Below are 9656 nucleotides of genomic sequence, written 5' to 3'. Positions count from 1 at the left end.
TGTCTCCTCGTCTTCTATCAATAATATTTTTAATATGGTTTAAGTAAAGTTTGGACTTCATTTTCTTTTAACAGACAAAACATCTCATATGAAGATTTCCTCATCTTTGCTCCTCTACAGCAAATCAAGTAATCCAAAGTATTCAGATTATGTTACTCATTTTAAGTAATTTAATGGATTATGTTACAAACTACATTTTGGGGTATGTAATCTGTAATCTGTAGGGGAATACATTTTAAAAGTAAACTTCCCAACACTGACCACTGACAGTGTTGGGAAGGTTACTTTTAAAATGTATTAAAACTACATGAATGTAGAAACCACATCCTGAAAATTCTTGTTTGTTTTCTTCAAATTGTCTGTTGAGCCCAAGTCTCCAAGAATAAGCAACTGTTTACTGTAGAGACGCAAAGACCAGGAAATCTTAACATAAATTTTGTCTGCTAAAAGAAAAGAAAATAGAGAAATTATTTTTATATGAGATCACCTTAAATTATGTCCAACCTCCTGTTAGGTATCATTGTTTAGACCTGGTTTTAGTCCTGGTTTAGTCCTGATTTTAGACCTGGTTTAGTTCTGGTTTAGTCTTGGTTTAGTCCTGGTTTAGTCCTGAACTGGGTTAGTCCTGGTTTTAGTGCTGGTGTTAGTTCTGGTTTAGAGGCGGACAGGAGGAAGCGCGGTCTACACAGCGTACGCGAGAAAACACGGTCCACACGCGGCGCGCGGGAGAATGACGGTGGTCCGCGCATTCTCAGGTCGATGACGATGATGAAGGTGTGTATTTGTGTGTGTGTGTTTGTGTGTGTTTGTGTGCGTGTCCCCTCGTGTCGCAGGTCACTATAGGACAGTAGTAGCAGATATTATGAGTCTATGCAGTTTGTTTTCACCAGTGCCAGTAGCTCCGGTTTAACATTTAAGTTGTAGGCGATTTTATATTTGTTTTTTTTTTTTTATAGCTCACTTCGGGAGAAGAATTTCCAAGACACGAATGTGTTTTTACCTGTGCACTGCTGACTCTGTTCTACTGGCTCTTCCACCTCGTCCATTGTGTGACTGACGCCGCCAACTTTAACATGACGTTTCCATCGCTCTTACTGCCGCGTTCTGTTTGGGTTTCCGGCAATGAGTGGAATTACCGAAATAAAAAAATAAATAAATGGGATGTAGCACAAAATGTGAAAACAGGAAAATACCGCCTTGTAATCCACTTATTTCAGCAAAGTAACTGTAATCCAATTACCACTCATTAAAACAGTAACTGTAACTGAATACAGTTACTCATAATTTGTACTCTGATTACGTAACGGCGGTACATGTAATCCGTTACTACCCAACACTGTCAGTGGTGAAGAAGTAATGGTGCGATCGACTGACATGATACAGACAGGACAGAGGCTCTTTCTGCAGGAGACATGTGAAGTAGAGTGAAGTGACAGTGGTACAGGAGGAACAGAAGCAGCAGATACTGACACACAAGACTAGAGCGTCCTCTTGAGGCTGTCAGTGTGAACATTTTAACAGGAAACAACTAAACCATGAAAAAAAGAGACTTATGATCCAAAAAATATGGTACAAAAAGTCTTACTGACAGATCATTTTACTTGTCAAGTGAAATTAATTCAAATCATGATGAAACTTTCTTAATTCAAGTCATCTGAACTTGACTAGATTTTGTTTTTTGCAGTGCTCCTTTGGACCCAGACTCTTGCATGGCTTTATTGATTTCTCTTTGGTATCTGCGTTGACTGGGAGCTGATGAGGCAAAAACAAAGAATAATATTTTCCTAACATATATTTTTATATTTAAATGTCCACATATGATATACATCATTTATGTTTTAATCATTTTGATGGAACAAAATAAAGTCACAATGGAATAATGATTTACAAAAACTATTTATGAAGTGAACTCAAAATAGTTGGAAATATCAGGTCCTCAGAAGCGACAGAGCTCATAACATCATTATCAGATCCATGTTCTAATGTTTCCTCATCATAAACAGACCTGGACTTGTGTTTTGTTTCATTCACATGTTTAACACACAAACCTGCACATTTAGACTGAGCTCTTCTCTCAGTCAGAAAACACTGTTCCACTTTATGATGTCATGTGAAGTGCTCCACCACATCCAAAAAGATGTCCAACATCCACTAAATTCAGAGTTTCATCTGCTTCCCTCTGGTCAGAGGCTTTTAGTCCCAAGATCTAGAATTAATCTAAAAGGAGCTTTGTTCCGGCTGCTATCATACTTTTGAATAAATTGTAATCTATTTATCTAAAGATTGTGTGTTTTTAATACGGTATATGGGCCCGGTCAAGCAGAAGTAAACAGCAAGGCCAAAAATTCAAGTTAATGCATCTGATATAAAAATGTATTGAACAGATACATATGTACTCTAGTTTATCAAACTGTTGACTTTTTTTCTGTACCATTTTTGGTTCTAAAGTTCCATACGTTTTAAACAGACCATGTATGAAACATGCAACAAAAATTATTTAACAAATTTGAGAGACCTGAAAATCATGTAAATAAATGGATGTATTTCATCATATCTTGTGTTATTCCATCTTTGATGAAGGTACATGATTTGAAAAAAAAAAAAAAAAAGTATTTAAAATGATAAAAATTAGCTTGGAAGGACTGACATATTTTATAGAAATAGTTTCCTTTCATTTTGAAGTAATATTAAAGTATTCAGAAGAAAAAAGCGACAAATGATGTAAAATCATGCACCTTCTCCTTGTTTGCACAATTTTCCCTCCGTTACTTTTCCCTCCGTTACCATGACCTTTCTTAATAAAAAATCGAATGACTCAAAAAGTAAGAGGTTTTTCAACCTAATCTTGTACCATATGGTAGAAAACTATATGAAGCAAATATTCAAACCAGTTTGTTAAGGATATGTAAGTGAGAACCGCTAGTTATCGCTGTTTGTATTTATTGCCCAAAAAGTGCTGCATATTTCATTCCCGACATGAGTTTTAAAAATTTTTGTCAACAACTTGAAAGAATATCACAGGTTTAACTTTACCCTGTTGGAGTGTTAACTCTTTCCTACATTCTGATACTTTACTTATTTCAATAGTCCCTCTAGTTTCTGAATAAGAGCTATTTGAATGTCAAAAATGTGCCCCTGTTTCCCTCCGTTACCACTTGACCGAACCCATATTTATTACTATTTATTGTGATTTTCGTCAAGCGTGATGGATGAATTTAACTAAGTGTTTATGGAACAAACCATTCTGCACTGGAGTACTGTACCACTTTATTTTGTAATTGTGTTTTTATACATGTTTTTTGCACATTATGTGGATGGATGAATGAAATGTGAAATGTGGAACCTGCCTCTCAAATCTGCAAAGCAACCTAACCTAACCACACCTTCAAGAATCATTTGGATCATTTCAGCCCTGGAATTGCCAATTTCTACTGAACGAAAGGTAAAAGCAGCTGTTCGCTTCAAAACTACCACTTCATGACATCACAAGGTGGAGCAGAGCATTTAGAGAGCTTTGGAGATGTAGACAGACTAATAAAGGATTACTCAAACATGTATGAATGAAACGACACGGCTTAGAGCTCAGAGACACTTTCATTCATTTTCAACGTGCACAATTATTTCCAGTTTATTCGTTTGCGTAATGACCACATGATCCGCTGTGACGCAGACAGACTGAGGGCGTCACCTGGACGTGCGCTCGTGCCCTGTGCCTCGTAAATCTGACCATAACAGCCTCCTTGCGCAGACTTTACGACTTTTATTTTATTTGTTTGGGTTTCATTATGAGTTTAAGTCTGGAATATGTGTGTCCAAGAAAATCCGAGGAACCATTTCAAACATAGAACTGTGACGTTCTAATTTTGTCTGTTTCATTTTTGAAAACAAACTTAAACATACTTGAGTTCGTGCGTCTAAAATGAATAATAGTGTAAATAAACGACGTAAAGCGGAGTAGGTTTATCATTTGAACAGCGTCAGAAAACGTCACGTCGTGTGCTGAAAAATGAAAATTGAGATAATAAATGAGATTGCGCGTGGTGCCAAAGCGCCGCGGACGCAGACGACATGGCGCGAGAGCGTTAATTTTTCCCGCGCGCGCAGACAGTCCGCTCGTTAATTGGTTGATTAATGTTGGAGCGTCGTGCGTAAAAACAGAACAAATACGACACGACTTTAAAATGAGTCAAGCTGACATGATTTATTTACAACCAGTGTTGGGAAGGTTGACTTTTAAAATGTATTTCCCTACAGATTACAGACCCCAGAATGTAGTTTGTAACATAATCCATTAAATTACTTAAAGTGAGTAACGTAATCTTGAATACTTTGGATTACTTGGTTTGCTGTAGAGAAACAAAGACTCGGAAATCTTCACATAAGAAGTTTTATCTGCTAAAAGAAAATAAAAAGCCCAGACGTTACTTAATCGCATTAAAAATATGATTGATAGAAGACAAGGAGACACGTCCACACAGCATGATTTAGTCCTGTTAAATCCTGTTTTAGACCTGGTTTAGTCCTGGTTTTAGTCCTGGTTTAGTCCTGGTTTAGTCCTGATTTAGACCTGGTTTTAGTCCTGATTTAGACCTGGTTTTAGTCCTGGTTTAGACCTGGTTTCAATCCTGGTTTAGTCCTGGTTTACTCCTGACTTAGACCTGGTTTTAGTCCTGGTTTAGTACTGGATTTATTCCTGATTTAGGCCTGGTTTTAATCCTGATTTAGTCCTGGTTTAGACCTGGTTTTAATTCTGGTTTAGTCCTGGTTTAGTCCTGATTTAGTCCTGGTTTAGACCTGGTTTTAATCCTGATTTAGTCCTGGTTTAGTTCTGGTTTTAGTCTTGGTTTATTCCTGGTTTAGACCTGGTTTTAATCCTGGTTTAGTCCTAGTTTAGTCCTGGTTTTAGTCTTGGTTTAGTCCTGGTTTAGACCTGATTTTAATCCTGGTTTAGTCCTGGTTTAGTCCTCGTTTAGACCTGATTTAGTCCTGGTTTAGTCCTGGTTTTAGTCTTGGTTTAATCCTNTGGTTTTGTCCTGATTTAGACCTGGTTTTTTAGTCCTGGTTTAAGTCTGTTTTAAGACCTGGTTTAGTCCTGGCTTTAGTCCTGGTTAGTCCTGGTTTAGTCTGGTTTAGACCTGGTTTTAATTCTGGTTTATCCTTTTAGTCCCTGGTTAAGTCCTGGTTTTTCCTGATTTTAGACCTGGTTTTAGTCCTGGTTTAGTCCTAGTTTTAGTCCTGGTTAGTCCTGATTAGTCCTGTTTATCCTGGTTTAGTCTTGGTTTAGTCTGGTTTAGTCCTGTTTAGCTGGTTTTAGTCCTGGTTTAGACCTGGTTTAGTCCTTGGTTTTATCCTGGTTTACCTTTTTAGTCCTGGTTTACTACTGGTTTAGTCCTGATTTAGACCTGGTTTTAGTCCTGGTCTTAAGTCCTGGTTTTAATCCTGGATTTTATTTAACCTGGTTTAGTCTGGATTTAGCCCTGTTAGTCCTGTTTAGTCCTGGTTTAGACTGGTTTTTTTTTAGTCCTGGTTTAGTCCTGGTTTAGACCTGGTTTAATCCAGGTTTTAGTCCTGGTTTAGTCCTGGTTTAATCCTGATTTTGGTTTTTCCTGGTTTAGTCCTGGTTTTAGTCCTGGTTTTAGACCTGCTTTTAGTCCTGATTTAGTCCTGGTTTAGACCTGGTTTTAATCCTGATTTAGTCCCTGGTTTAGTCCTGGTTTAGTCCTGGTTTAGTTTTACCTGTTTTAATCCTGGTTTTAGTCCTGGTTTTAGTCCTGGTTTAGAACCTGTTTATCCTGGTTTTAGTCCTCGTTTAAGTTACTGATTTAGACATGGTTTTAGTCCTGGTTTAGTCCTGGTTTTAGTCCTGGCTTAGACCTGCTTTAGTCCTGATTTAGTCCTGGTTTAGACCTGGTTTTAATCCTGATTTAGTCCTGTTTATCCTGTTTAGTTTTGGTTTAGTCCCTGGTTTTAGTCCTGGTTTAATCCTGGTTTAGTCCTGATTTAGACCTGGTTTTAGTCCTGGTTTAGTCCTGGTTTCAACCTTATCATGGTTTTAGTCCTGGTTTAGTCCTGATTTAGACATGGTTTTAGTCCTGGTTTTACTCCTTTTAGTACTTAGACTGTTTAGTTAGTCTGGTTTAGACCTGGTTTTAATCCTGAAGTTTTAGTCTGATTTAGTCTGGTTTTATCCTGATTTAGACCTGGTTTTTAATTCCTGGTTTTAGTCCTGGTTTAGTCCTGGTTTTTTTAACCTGGTTAGTCCTGGTTTAGTCCTGGTTTAGTCCTGATTTTAGACATGGTTTTAGTCCTGGTTTAAGTCCTGGTTTTTTAGTCCTGATTTTAGACCTGGTTTAGCCTGGCTTAAGTCCTAGTTGTTATCCTGATTTAGTCCTGGTTTAGTCCTGTCCTGGTTTTAGTCCTGGTTTAGTCCTGATTTAGACATGGTTTAGTCTGGTTTAGTCTTGGTTTAGACCTGGTTTTAATCCAGGTTTAGTCCTGGTTTTAGTCCTGGTTTGGTCCTGTTTTAGTCCTTTTTTGTTAGACCTGGTTTAGTCCTGCTTAAGTCCTGGTTTTAAGACCTGATTTAGTCCTGGTTTAGTACTGGTTTAGACCTGGTTTTTAATTCTGTTTATCCTGGTTTTAGTCCTGGCTTAAGTCCTGGTTTTATTCCTGATTTAGACCTAGTTTTAGTCCTGTTTTTTAGTCCTTAGTTTTAGTCCTGATTAGTCCTGGTTTTAGTCCTGGTTTAGTCCTGGTTTAGTCCTGGTTTAGTCCTGTTTAGTCCTATTTAGTCCTGGTTTTAGTCCTGGTTAAGACCTGGTTTAGTCCTGGTTTAGACCTGGTTTTAATCCTGATTTAGACCTGGTTTAGTCCTGGTTTAGTTCTGGTTTAGTCCTGATTTAGACATGGTTTTAGTCCTGTCTTAAGTCCTGGTTTTAATCCTGATTTAGACCTGGTTTTAGTCCTGGTTTAGCCCTTGTACTAGTCCTGGTTTAGTCCTGATTTAGACATGGTTTTAGTCCTGGTTTAGTCCTGGTTTAGACCTGGTTTTAATCCAAGTTTAGTCCTGGTTTTAGTCCTGGTTTAATCCTGATTTAGACATGGTTTTAGTCCTGGTTTAGTCCTGGTTTTAGTCCTGGTTTAGACCTGCTTTTAGTCCTGATTTAGTCCTGGTTTAGACCTGGTTTTAATCCTGATTTAGTCCTGGTTTTAATACTGATTTAGTCCTGGTTTAGTCCCGATTTAGACCTGGTTTTAGTCCTGGTTTAGTCCTGGTTTAGAGCTGGTTTAGTTTCTGGTTTAGACCTGGTTTTAATCCAGGTTTAGTCCTGGTTTAGTCCTGATTTAGACATGGTTTTAGTCCTGGTTTACTCCTGGTTTAGTACTGATTTAGACATGGTTTTAGTCCTGGTTTAGTCCTGGTTTTAGTCCTGGCTTAGACCTGCTTTTAGTCCTGATTTAGTCCTGGTTTAGACCTGGTTTTAATCCTGATTTAGTCCTGGTTTAGTCCTGATTTTAGTCTTGGTTTAATCCTGGTTTAGACCTGATTTAGACATGGTTTTAGTCCTGGTTTAGTCCTGATTTAGACCTGGTTTTAGTCCTGGTTTAGTCCTGGTTTAGTCCTGATTTTGACATGGTTTTAGTCCTGGTTTAAGTCCTGGTTTTAGTCCTGATTTAGACCTGGTTTTAGTCCTGGCTTAAGTCCTGGTGTTAGTCCTGATTTAGTCCTGGTTTAAGTCCTGGTTTAGTCCTGGTTTTAGTCCTGATTTAGACATGGTTTTAGTCTTGGTTTAGACCTGGTTTTAATCCAGATTTAGTCCTGGTTTTAGTCCTGGTTTAGTCCTGCTTTTAGTCCTGGTTTTGTCCTGATTTAGACCTGGTTTTAGTCCTGGTTTAAGTCCTGGTTTTAGTCCTGATTTAGACCTGGTTTTAGTCCTGGCTTAAGTCCTGGTTTTAGACCTGATTTAGTCCTGGTTTAGTACTGGTTTAGACCTGGTTTTAAATCTGGTTTAGTCCTGGTTTTAGTCCTGGCTTAAGTTCTGGTTTTATTCCTGATTTAGACCTGGTTTTAGTCCTGGTTTAGTCCTAGTTTTAGTCCTGGATTAGTCCTGATTTAGACCTGGTTTTAGTCCTGGTTTAGTCCTGGTTTTAGTCTTGGTTTAGTCCTGGTTTAGTCCTGATTTAGTCCTGGTTTTAGTCCTGGTTAAGACCTGGTTTAGTCCTGGTTTAGACCTGGTTTTAATCCTGATTTAGACCTGGTTTTAGTCCTGGTTTAGTTCTGGTTTAGTCCTGATTTAGACATGGTTTTAGTCCTGGTTTAGCCCTGGTTTTAGTCCTGGTTTAGTCCTGATTTAGACATGGTTTTAGTCCTGGTTTAGTCCTGGTTTAGACCTGGTTTTAATCCAGGTTTAGTCCTGGTTTTAGTCCTGGTTTAATCCTGATTTAGACATGGTTTTAGTCCTGGTTTAGTCCTGGTTTTAGTCCTGGTTTAGACCTGCTTTTAGTCCTGATTTAGTCCTGGTTTAGACCTGGTTTTAATCCTGATTTAGTCCTGGTTTAGTCCTGGTTTTAGTCTTGGTTTAATCCTGGTTTAGACCTGGTTTTAATCCTGGTTTAGTCCTGGTTTAGTCCTGGTTTAGCCCTGGTTTAGACCTGGTTTAGTCCTGGTTTAGACCTGGTTTTAATTCTGGTTTAGTCCTCGTTTTAGTCCTGGTTTAGTCCTGATTTAGACCTGGTTTGAGTCCTGGTTTAGTCCTGGTTTAGACCTGGTTTTAATTCTGGTTTTAGTCCTGGTTTTAGTCTTGGTTTAGTCCTGGTTTTAGTCTTGGTTTAGTCCTGATTTAGACCTGGTTTAATCCTGATTTAATCCTGGTTTAGTCCTGGTTTTAGTCTTGGTTTAGTCCTGGTTTAGTCCTGATTTAGTACTGGTTTAGTCCTGGTTTAGACCTTGTTTTAATCCTGATTTAGACCTGGATTTAGTCCTGGTTTAGACCTGGTTTAGTCCTGGTTTAGTCCTGGTTTAGTCCTGGTTTTGCCCTGGTTTAGACCTGGTTTAGACCTTGTTTAGTCCTGGTTTAGTCCTGGTTTAGTCCTGTTTAGATCTAGTTTAGACCTGGTTTCAGTCCTGGTTGAATCCTGATTTAGTCCTGGTTTAGGGATATTGCCCAAAATGTGAAAACAAGGAAAATCCCGCCATGTAATCCATTTATTTCTACAAAGTAACTGTAATCCAATTACCACTCTCTGAAACAGTAACTGTTACTGAATACAGTTACTCATAAATTGTACTCTGATTACGTAACTCCGGTACATGTAATCTGTTACTCCCCAACACTGATTACAATGATTCACTGACGAGCAGATGATGTGCTGATATTTTTACAAAATTATAACAAAAATTAAACAACTAATTTGAATATCCAGCGTAAACATAATAATTTATTTGCGTCTCTGTTAAGAAAGAGTTTAACCTCAAAATAGTTTGAGCTTCACAAAAATAAATCATACCTATAACTAAAATTGGATTAGTGATGTAACGATATCCAAATGTCTCGGTACGATATTATCACGATATGCATCTCATGATACGATATTTACTGCGATATTTTGGAGACGTTCATAAAATTGTAGATGGGAGACTTTTTTGCTCTTAAAAT

This window comes from Boleophthalmus pectinirostris, unplaced genomic scaffold, assembly GCF_026225935.1.
Source record: "Boleophthalmus pectinirostris isolate CB_2022bp ecotype Guang Dong unplaced genomic scaffold, ASM2622593v1 HiC_scaffold_2823, whole genome shotgun sequence".
Taxonomy (NCBI): Eukaryota; Metazoa; Chordata; class Actinopteri; order Gobiiformes; family Gobiidae; genus Boleophthalmus; species Boleophthalmus pectinirostris.
Note: the sequence above shows the minus strand (reverse complement) of the source record.